The sequence below is a fragment of the Schistocerca serialis genome, chromosome 10, assembly GCF_023864345.2.
Source record: "Schistocerca serialis cubense isolate TAMUIC-IGC-003099 chromosome 10, iqSchSeri2.2, whole genome shotgun sequence".
Classification (NCBI taxonomy): Eukaryota; Metazoa; Arthropoda; class Insecta; order Orthoptera; family Acrididae; genus Schistocerca; species Schistocerca serialis.
Genome location: NC_064647.1, coordinates 229,671,648 through 229,682,862, shown reverse-complemented (window position 1 = coordinate 229,682,862; position 11,215 = coordinate 229,671,648).

Here is an 11,215-nt window from a genome sequence, read left to right as displayed (position 1 = left end):
TGCTGAGTAACACCCATCCACCCACAATCTGCAGAAGCGAGGCCTCGCTTTTGGAAAACCGCAAGCTGCAGGAGAACCTGGAATTACCCATACAGGAAGGCATACCAAGTCTACTACGAAATAGACTCCATTCAAGAAATCCACCGTTATGGCAAGCAGAAGAGCTAAATTCAATTAGAATCGAGGTGAGAGACCTGTGGGATCAGAGCTGTTAACTTATTGAAAATCCTGAAGAGTGTGAGTGGTTCCAGAAGCGTAACTGTGATACTGCTGGGGCAGAACTCAACAGGCCACTACGGGTCAAATTGAACAGGGCTTACACTGGGAAAGGTCGATGCGCAAACTAGCTTTCCAAATGGGATGCTACTGAGTCTCTGATTTGTGACTGTGAGCCAGACAATCAAGCACATTAGGGATGAGTGCCCCATGCAATCCTATCAGGGGAGTTGGAGTAGCCTCATGAAAGCTGACGAAATATGTTAGGATCTTAGATATTGACATTTGGTTTTATATGTACACTCCTGGAAATGGAAAAAAGAACACATCGACACCGGTGTGTCAGACCCACCATACTTGCTCCGGACACTGCGAGAGGGCTGTACAAGCAATGATCACACGCACGGCACAGCGGACACACCAGGAACCGCGGTGTTGGCCGTCGAATGGCGCTAGCTGCGCAGCATTTGTGCACCGCCGCCGTCAGTGTCAGCCAGTTTGCCGTGGCATACGGAGCTCCATCGCAATCTTTAACACTGGTAGCATGCCGCGACAGCGTGGACGTGAACCGTATGTGCAGTTGACGGACTTTGAGCGAGGGCGTATAGTGGGCATGCGGGAGGTCGGGTGGACGTACCGCCGAATTGCTCAATACGTTGGGCGTGAGGTCTCCACAGTACATCGATGATGTCGCCAGTGGTCGGCGGAAGGTGCATGTGCCCGTCGACCTGGAACCGGACCGCAGCGACGCACGGATGCACGCCAAGACCGTAGGATCCTACGCAGTGCCGTAGGGGACCGCACCACCACTTCCCAGCAAATTAGGGACACTGTTGCTCCTGGGGTATCGGCGAGGACCATTCGCAACCGTCTCCATGAAGTTGGGCTACGGTCCCGCACACCGTTAGGCCGTCTTCCGCTCACGCCCCAACATTGTGCAGCCCGCCTCCAGTGGTGTCGCGACAGGCGTGAATGGAGGGACGAATGGAGGCGTGTCGTCTTCAGCGATGAGAGTCGCTTCTGCCTTGGTGCCAATGATGGTCGTATGCGTGTTTGGCGCCGTGCAGGTGAGCGCCACAATCAGGACTGCATACGACCGAGGCACACAGGGCCAACACCCGGCATCATGGTGTGGGGAGCGATCTCCTACACTGGCCGTACACCACTGGTGATCGTCGAGGGGACACTGAATAGTGCACGGTACATCCAAACCGTCATCGAACCCATCGTTCTACCATTCCTAGACCGGCAAGGGAACTTGCTGTTCCAACAGGACAATGCACGTCCGCATGTATCCCGTGCCACCCAACGTGCTCTAGAAGGTGTAAGTCAACTACCCTGGCCAGCAAGATCTCCGGATCTGTCCCCCATTGAGCATGTTTGGGACTGGATGAAGCGTCGTCTCACGCGGTCTGCACGTCCAGCACGAACGCTGGTCCAACTGAGGCGCCAGGTGGAAATGGCATGGCAAGCCGTTCCACAGGACTACATCCAGCATCTCTACGATCGTCTCCATGGGAGAATAGCAGCCTGCATTGCTGCGAAAGGTGGATATACACTGTACTAGTGCCGACATTGTGCATGCTCTGTTGCCTGTGTCTATGTGCCTGTGGGTCTGTCAGTGTGATCATGTGATGTATCTGACCCCAGGAATGTGTCAATAAAGTTTCCCCTTCCTGGGACAATGAATTCACGGTGTTCTTATTTCAATTTCCAGGAGTGTACTTCTGTCTTTCTGTAGTCTCATTACATACATGTTCTAATGTATATACCTGTATTTTTACAGGAATATGTGAATAAATAAATAAAAAATTATCGTTCTCTTGCCCATCTAGACTGCAATACTTATTATTACAATGCACATTTTGTTCAAGAAGTTTACTTTTTTTATGCTTGTGGGAACAAACTAGCTTTTTCAAACCCTGGAATATGCTCATTGGTGGAAACAGTAGTTCTCTTTGAAGAAACTTTCTCCTGACAGGGATAATCTTCAAGATGTGAAACACGAAGAAGCAACTTGGATCTACTGTGGAGAACGAGTTGGTGCAGTTTGGAATGGTGCATTAACCAGTGTTTTGCCTGCCAATCTTAGATGTCTTCCATTCAACTCCTGTACCAAATGATCCAACAAAGAAACATATTAGGCTCAATGAAGAGAATTTCTAAAAGGACTAAACAACCTTGTAAATTTATACAAGCTTATTCAAAAGACTTACAGACCTAGTGCTGGCCAAATTTCTAAGGAAAATGGATCAAGTTTTGATGCATGTAGTACCAAATCACACTACTACAAGTGTTGGTGAGAGTTTAAGCAAAAATGGCCGCCTTCACTTGTCTTGATCATGTTTGCTGCATGTTTTGGTTTGAAGAATCCGTGTCTTCAACAACAGCAAAATGTAATTTTCGCAATGGGTAAAGCAAAGCTCCACCCAGCAAGCCTAGCATTTAGGAGTGGCATAAATGTTTTGTCGAAACTGAGTACTCGGTAAGCCATAAAATATTCTTAAGTCAACCTTGTGTGTCTGACAACATCATAGAGCAAGTGAGACAAGCCTTGTTAACAGTCCTACAAAATTGACCCCATGTGCTTCTCACGAGTTGGGTATCCACCACATGACTGGCCGTGAGTTAAGAAAATATTTGCTTCTCAACCAGCACAAATTAGCAATTAGTTTTGTGGGGAAATATTACATTAGTTATATAAGGATGAAGATAACACTGGAAACATTACCGTTAGTGATGTTTTAGCTTTTCAGTTAAATGGTAGAGTTAATAAACATGACTACAGGTTTTGGGATAGGGGCAACCCACGAAGTCTCAGAACACTTTCACGACAACCCAAAAGTTGATATCTTTTTGGGTGATGAGCAGTTGCAAAGTTTACAGTCCTTTCTTTTCCAAGTGAAAACAGTTTACAGAATAGTGTATTTAGATACACTCAAAAACTTTTTTTACCTCGGTGATTAACAAGGCTGACCAAGACTGCAGCAACTTTTTTTACCTCAGTGATTAACAAGGCTGACCAAGACTGCAGCATACTCTATATTCAAGATGGTGAGCCACTGCACTGCCTCACCTCATGCAGTAACTCCTAAACAACCACATCTCAACTAAAATTATTGGGCACGATTTGCTGACTGCGTGGTCCTCTCTGTCATCTGACCTGACACCTCTTTATTTTTTCTCGTGGGAATTCATCAGAGATACGGTGTTTGTACCACCCGTACAGCTTTGAAAATTCACACAAACTTATTCGTATAAGATATGGACGAAATCTAATTTCGAAAGAAAATAGATCGAAAGTTTTGACTCACGTAGTATGCCAGCACCAAACCATACCGTCTCAAGTGCTAGCATGAGTTGAGCAAAGAAGGCTGCAACAATTAACTATCAGAGCAGCAATTAACGATGCAACTGAACAAGTTATGCCTGACATAATGCAGCAAGTTTATCAAGAAATCTGCTTCAGACGGGATGAGTGCCACATAACCAATAGTTGGCATATTCAACTTTTTAGCTGTAAGATAAAAGAATTTGATGTACTTCAATATAAAAAATGTAAAAAAAACTAGTTCTGTAAGTCGTATGAATAAAGTTGTTATGTTTTTTGAAAAACACCATTTATATAAGTCTGTTCTTTTCCAAGTACTCTATGAGGATTAAATTCTGGCAAGCCATAATAGTAGTGGTAGTAATAGTAGTAGTAGTAATAATACGTCACTTCTTCTTCTTTTGTCTTAGCTCCATTTCTCTACAGGATCTACACTGAAACTTCCTGGCAGATTAAAACTGTGTGCCGGACCGAGACTCGAACTCGGGACCCTTGCCTTTCGCGGGCAAGTGCTCTACCAACTGAGCTACCCAAGCACGACTCACGCCCTGTCCTCACAGCTTTACTTCTGCCAGTACCTCGTCTCCTGCCTTCCAAACTTTACTGAAGTTCTCCTGCGAAACTTGCAGAACTGTGAAAATCTCATTCGGGATCTACACTGTTATACCAGTTTTGGCATTGTTAGTGGCAAGTTGGTGGCTGAATGCCCTTCCTGATGCTTGTCTCTGGGACAGAATTTGTGTACCGCATATGTCTGTGTCTAGTGTGAATCTCATGGGCAACTGTGCATATAAAGTATCTGAGATGGGACAAGGGTACTGGCTCGGCATTCACTTAGGTGAATGTGGAAAGTAATCTGGGACCATTGCGCCTCCTCGAGACCCGAAAGCAGGCACTTTAATATGTGTAGCTATCAGGGTTGGTCAATGGCTGTCACTACATGGATAATTTATGTAAATAACAATAAAAGAAAGAGCTACATTAAAATTCCAAACTAATGAAGCCACTTTTAAAAACAACTCGCTTTTAACAAATATTTCTGTCAGTCCTGGTGAAAACTCCCATTAAAACAATATTATTTCTCCCCGCTTTTAGTGAACTTTAAGAAAAAGTCTGCTTTTAAGGAATAAACTTGAAACATTTTGCAAACTGAAATCCATTTTTTAAGTAAGTCTCAAAATGTTCTAATGAGTTTCTGATTAATTTCCACTTCACAGAAGTTGTAATTTTTGTCCTGTGACACAGTGAATGGTAATCGATTCAACCGGTTGATGTGTACTTAGATCATGGTGAATAGCTCTACTTCCCTCGTAGCCATACTGACAGATACGTTGAAAGAATTAGAAACCAATCTCCATGTGACTTAGGTTACTGTTGTGACTCGCCGATCATTCAAAGCGCCGCCGCGCAGTTACGCGCGTCCTCTACGTGCGGCGCTGTCTGCCAGCCATGCAGCAGCTGCGCCACCTAAGCGGCTAGCCGAGCAGCGGCCGCTAGACTGGGACTCAGTGCTCATTCGAATGCTAACGTGTACACATGTCTTGCTTGTCAACTTACTCTGTGACTTATATGTGTTGTGTCGTTCTGAAATATATTTGTTAAACTTGACGTTATAACAATTGGCGACGAGGTAGTGGATTTTTCCTTTTCACCGTTGACCCACAGGGTTCCATGGCTACTGTCGAGCAACTATTGCAAAATCTCCTTGAACAGCAAACGCTTCTCATGGCAGCGATTCGCGATTTCGTCGCGGCGTCAAATGCGGGGCGTTTCTCGTCGTTGGCTGTACCTCCTTTTCCTCCTTTCGACGAGACGGCGGAAGACTTGTCTGATTATGAAAAACGTCTTCGACAGCACTTCTTGGCATTTCATGTCACGGACGAACAACCATGTAAGTCTCTGTTCCTTTCCTGAAGTTCACCTCAAATGTATCGGTTGTTGTCGCAATTGGCTCCTTTGAAGGATCCTGCATCTTTGTCCTTTGCTGAAATGTGCTCACTTCTGTCTGTCTATTTTCAAAAGCAAACACATGTGGTAGCCTCTCGTGTTGCCTTTTATTGTTGTCAAAAACAGCCACATCAATCCTATCGCGCTTGGGCTGCTGAACTTCACGGCCTCAGGAGAAAGTGTCAATTTGTTACTGACATTCACAAAGAATCCTATGCCGATTCCATGGTACGGGATGCTATTATCCGGTCGGCGCCCGACAAAGAAGTTCGGCAACGTGCCCTTCAGTTGGCAAATCCGACTCTAGATGAAGTTCTCTCCATTGCGCAGTCTTTTGAAATTTCTCACGCCACTGGGGCGCAAATAGAGGCGTGGGGTGATGTCGGGGAAATACAACCTCTGTGCGCAGTTGACGACGCGTGCGGCGCGTCCCCGCCGACCGACGTGGCCGCAGTGCGCTCCCACGCGCAGCCTCGGCCTAGCCGTAAACAACCCGCTAAGAAACTGCAGCAAAACCCCCGTCAATTTCCTTCATGTCCGCGGTGTTTTACGAAACATTCACGCGAGGATTGTCCCCAACGTTGGGCTGTATGTCACAATTGCAAAAAGAAAGGTCATGTGTCTTCCGTTTGCAAATCCGCCGCATACACGATGTTCATGAACATGTCGCTGATTCTGTGTTGTCTGTCAATTGCACTTCTTTCCTTTCAGGGAAGTTATTCCTCGCTGTCCAAATCCTTGGTCGGGATGTTCGCATGCAGGTGGATACCGGTTCTGCTGCCACTATAATTAATTCTCAGACGTATCTTCAGTTGGGTTCTCCACTCCTGTCACCTGTCACTCGGCAATTACGGACGTACAATAAACAGAAGATTTCTCTCTTGGGACAGTTTAATGCTGAGGTATCTTACAAATCCGTCGTTCGCACTGTTCCCATATTTGTGGTCGACCAGAGCAATGCAGAAAATCTTTTTGGTTTCGATGCCTTTCCTGTTTTTGGGTTCTCCATAGATGACTCTGTCAATATTGTCTCTGATGCTATTCCTTATGCTCAACTGGATTCCTTGTCGACGACATTTTCGTCCCTTTTTTCTCCTGGGTTAGGCCGTGCAAACGACTTTGAAGCTCATATCACGCTCAAACCCACTGCTCGCCCTACATTTTTTCGGGCTCGGCCCATTCCTGTGGCCCTTCATGATCGGGTAAAACGGGAGTTGGATCGTCTCACTACTTCAGGGGTCTTGTGTTCCTGTCACTTCCAGTGAGTGGTCCTCTCCTGTCGTTGTCGTTGCTAAGCCAAATGGTGATATTCGTCTCTGTGGCGTTTTCAAAGCCACTGTAAATGCTCAATGCCTCATCGACACTTACCCTATGCCCCGTCCTGAAGAACTGTTCAATAAACTTGCTGGAGGCCAGTATTTTTCTAAAACTGACCTGTCAGAAGCTTATCATCAACTTCCTCTTGACGCTGCTTCCCGGCAGTTTCTGGTCCTTAACACGCCTTTCGGTCTCTATCAATACCAACGCTTGCCATTCGGGGTTGCTAGCGCCCCTGCTCTCTTTCAGCGATTCTTGGAACGATTATTGCTCCCTGTCCCTGGGTGTATCAATTACATGGACGACATTGTTGTCACTGGCTCCACCACTGAAGAACATCTTCAAAATCTCCGCACACTTTTTCATGTCTTACAGACTGCTGGTCTTAAGTGTAATCTTCAGAAATCACAATTTTTTCAGGCATCTATCACGTACTTGGGGTTTCAACTGTCTCGGGATGGTATTCATCCGCTTCAGCAAACTGTGGCTGCGATCGATGCCCATCCTCGGCCTACATCTGTTAAGGAACTGCAGGCCTTCTTGCGGAAAATAGCATACTATCACAAGTTTTAACCGTCTGCGGCTTCGGTGACTCAGCTGTTGCATCGCCTGTTGCATAAAAACGTGCCTTTTCACTGGTCCGCGTTATGCGAGGTGGCTTTCCAGAAATTGAAGACTATGCTGAAACAGGCCCCGTGCCTGGCTACTTATCGACCTGGCCAACATCTTGTTCTTGCCACAGACACCTTTCAATACGGGGTCGGTGCAGTCCTTGCGCACTGTTTTTCTGACGGTTCGGAACAACCCATTGCTTATGCCTCCAAAACGCTCACGGATGCCCAACAAAAGTATTCTCAAATTGAGAAAGAAGCTTTGGCCATTATTTATGCTCTTCATAAGTTTGCTCTTTTTCTCTATGGCTCAAAATTTCATCTTGTTACGGATCACAAACCCCTTGTTTCCTTGCTTCATCCATCAACGTCACTTCCCGACAAGGCTGCACACCGCCTCCAGCATTGGGCTCTTTACTTGTCTCGTTTCAATTATGAGATTAATTTCTGGCCAACAGCTCAACGTGCAAATGCTGATGCTCTGTCTCGCCTTCCCATGGGTCCTGATCCGGCATTCGATAGGGACAAACTTTTGTGCTTCCACCTGGATGTTGCCGAGCAGCGGGTTGTGGACGGGTTCCCCATTACTGGGGACAGGTTGGCGGCTGCTACGGGTTCTGACCCTACCCTCTCCCGGGTTTTACGCTGTATTCAGAAGGGTTGGCCAAATCGCCCGTCCGCTAAGACTTCTGATCCGTTGCGGAACTACTACGCTTTGCGCTACCGCCTCACGGCTAGGGATGGTGTTATCCTCCGTTCCACTGACATGCTTCGCCGCGTGACGTGGTACCTGTGTCTTTGCATGCTTCGGTCTTGCACCTCCTTCACCAAGGGCACTGGGGTGCGTCTCGCATGAAATCTCTGGCATGCCATCATGTGTACTGGCCTGGCATCGACTCTGAAATAGCACACATGGTCGCTGCCTGTGGCCCTTGTGCGTCACAGGCCGCTGCCCCGAAGTCATCTTCGTCACCGTGGCCTTCGCCTGAGAAGCCCTGGGAGCGCATTCATGCTGATTTTGCGGGACCCTTTTTAGGTACTTATTGGCTCCTTGTAATTGACGCCTACTCTAACTTTCCTTTCATTGTCCGTTGCACGTCGCCTACCACCGCGTCAACCACCAGTGCTCTCGCCCGCATTTTTTCTTTGGAAGGCCTCCCCTCTACTCTTCTTACTGATAATGGTCCGCAATTTGCCTCTTCCGAATTTACGGATTTTTGTGCTCGTCACGGCGTTATGCATGTCACGGCCCCGCCGTTCCATCCACAATCCAACGATGAGGCTGAACAACTGGTCCGCACATTTAAGGCTCAGATGTGGAAACTTCTGACTTCTTCTGCTGCTGATGATGCGCTTCTCCAGTTTCTGGTGTCTTACTGTTTCACCCCCATGGGCGACCACAGCCCGGCTGAGCTCTTACATGGCCGACAGCCCCGCACGCTACTTCATCTTTTGCGGCCTTCCACCTAACGGCCGCGGGTGCCTTCCCTCGGCCGGTTCACCGACGACGACCTCGTCTGGGTACGGGGACATGGCAGGCAGCTAAAATGGAGCCCGGACCACATCTTAAGACACCGTGGCAGACGTCTGTATGAAATCCAGATGGACACGGGTGTTGCAGTGCGTCATTCGGACCAGCTTCGGCCTCGTGTGCCGGCAATGCCTGTTCCGAATGCCGCTACACCACCTTCGGCTCTACCTGACGCTCGGGATCTTGGCATCTCTCAATACTCACAACGCAGCCCTCTCACCGTCATCGCGATGCCAGCACAAGAACGGACGCCATCAGGAGACGTGCCCATGCAGGAACTGGATGACCATCCTCTGTCAGAGCAAATCTACTCGCCTCCTCCTCCAACGGACGCCAACACATCGCCCGTGTCTCCTGTCATATCAACTGGACTTGCCGCAACGGGCAAATTGGTGCAGGGGGCCTCAGCAGATTCGAACCCTACGTCTCCTGTCATCTCGACCCGTTATCATCGGGGACACTTCCGTTCGTACGGGAAGCCTCCTCCTCGAGATTTTACGGCGAGTCAAACAACGCCTATGGGCGTTAGCCATCTCCGGGACACCTCCATCAAGACCAGTGCAACAATTTCAAAGGGGGGAAAAGTGTTGTAACTCACTGATCATTAAAAGCGCCACCGCGCAGTTACGCGCGTCCTCTACGTGTGGTGCTGTCTGCCATCCATGCAGCAGCTGCGCCACCTAAGCGGCCAGCCGAGCAGCGGCCGCTAGACTGGGACTCGGTGCTCATTCGAATGCTAACGTGTACACATGTCTTGCTTGTCAACTTACTCTGTGACTTATATGTGTTGTGTTGTTCTGAAATATATTTTTTAAACTTGACGTTATAAGAGTTACATGATCTGATGTCACAGTCACTGAGCCTATGAGGCACAAAAAGTGTAGTTGTTCAGTTACTTAAGTGTTGAAGTTATCAGTTTTACTTTTGTGGAATAACAGCCTACAATTGTAGAATGCTTACAGTTCAGCGAAAGCTGAGAATCACAATCTTAAAAGGAATCTTTCCAACAGAGAGAAGAAATATGATTTACCGCTGTCTACATGTGCAGCATATTGAAAAAATGAGGAAGCGTTTTTAGATGTCGCAGCAGACAGTTCCTGTGGATCCAAAAAGACATTTGCATGTTCACATTGAATATTGTGTAAAATATTCTTCAAAAGTTGTTTCAAGGACTGAGAAATGGAAGAATTCCTATAAGCAGAAATATGTGCACAGATTTCAGTGCATCGAACGACTGGTTGAATTTTTCTTTTTCAAAAGGAAAAAAATGGCATAATCTGTAATTTCAAAGGGTAAGTGGAGAAAGTGAGGTTCTAGTCTTGGAAATTGTGCACTACTGCAAGAACATTGAATTGCCATGATTGATACAAAGTAACAGTTGTTGCTGTTGTTCTTGTCCTCAGTTCGAAGATTGGTCTGCTGCAGCTCTCCGTGGTACTCTATCCTGTGCAAGCTCATCTCCGAATAAATACTGCAACAGACTTCCTTCTGAATCTGCTTATATATTCATCTCCTGGTCTCCCTCTACAATTTTTACGCCTACAATTCCCTCCAATACTAAACTGATATATTTGATGCTAACAAATTTATGTTCTTCAAAAACGCTTTTCTTGTCATTGCCAGACTTTATTTTATGTCCTCTCTACTTCAACCATCACATGTTGTTTCGCTCCTCAAATAATAAAATAGGGTTATGAGCCCAGATACATTTTAAATGCTGATTACACTGACATCTTTTATAATTTACTTCCTGCAAAATCATATTCTGTTAAGGGAGAAAAGTGCCACAGAGGTAAAAGAAAAGTAAAGAGAGGATGATGACACTATGGTGTGTAAATAGTGATGGAAGTGAGAAGTTGCTGTCACTATTAATTCCCATGTTCCCAAAATATAAAAATGTTACTTTGTAGTTATGAATATAATAGAGAGAAACATTCCAAGTGGGAAAAATATATATAAAAAACAAAGATGTTGTGACTTACCAAACGAGAAAGTGCTGGTAGATAGACACAATAAAAAACACACAAACACACACACAAATTTCAAGCTTTCGCAACCCCAGGTTGCTTCATCAGGAAAGAGGGAAGGAGAGGGAAAGACGAAAGGATGTGGGTTTTAAGGGAGAGGGTAAGGAGTCATTCCAACACCGGGAGCGGAAAGACTTACCTTAGGGGGAAAAAAGGTCAGGTATACACTCGTGCGCACACGCACACACACACACACACACACACACACACACATCCATCTGCACATATACAGACA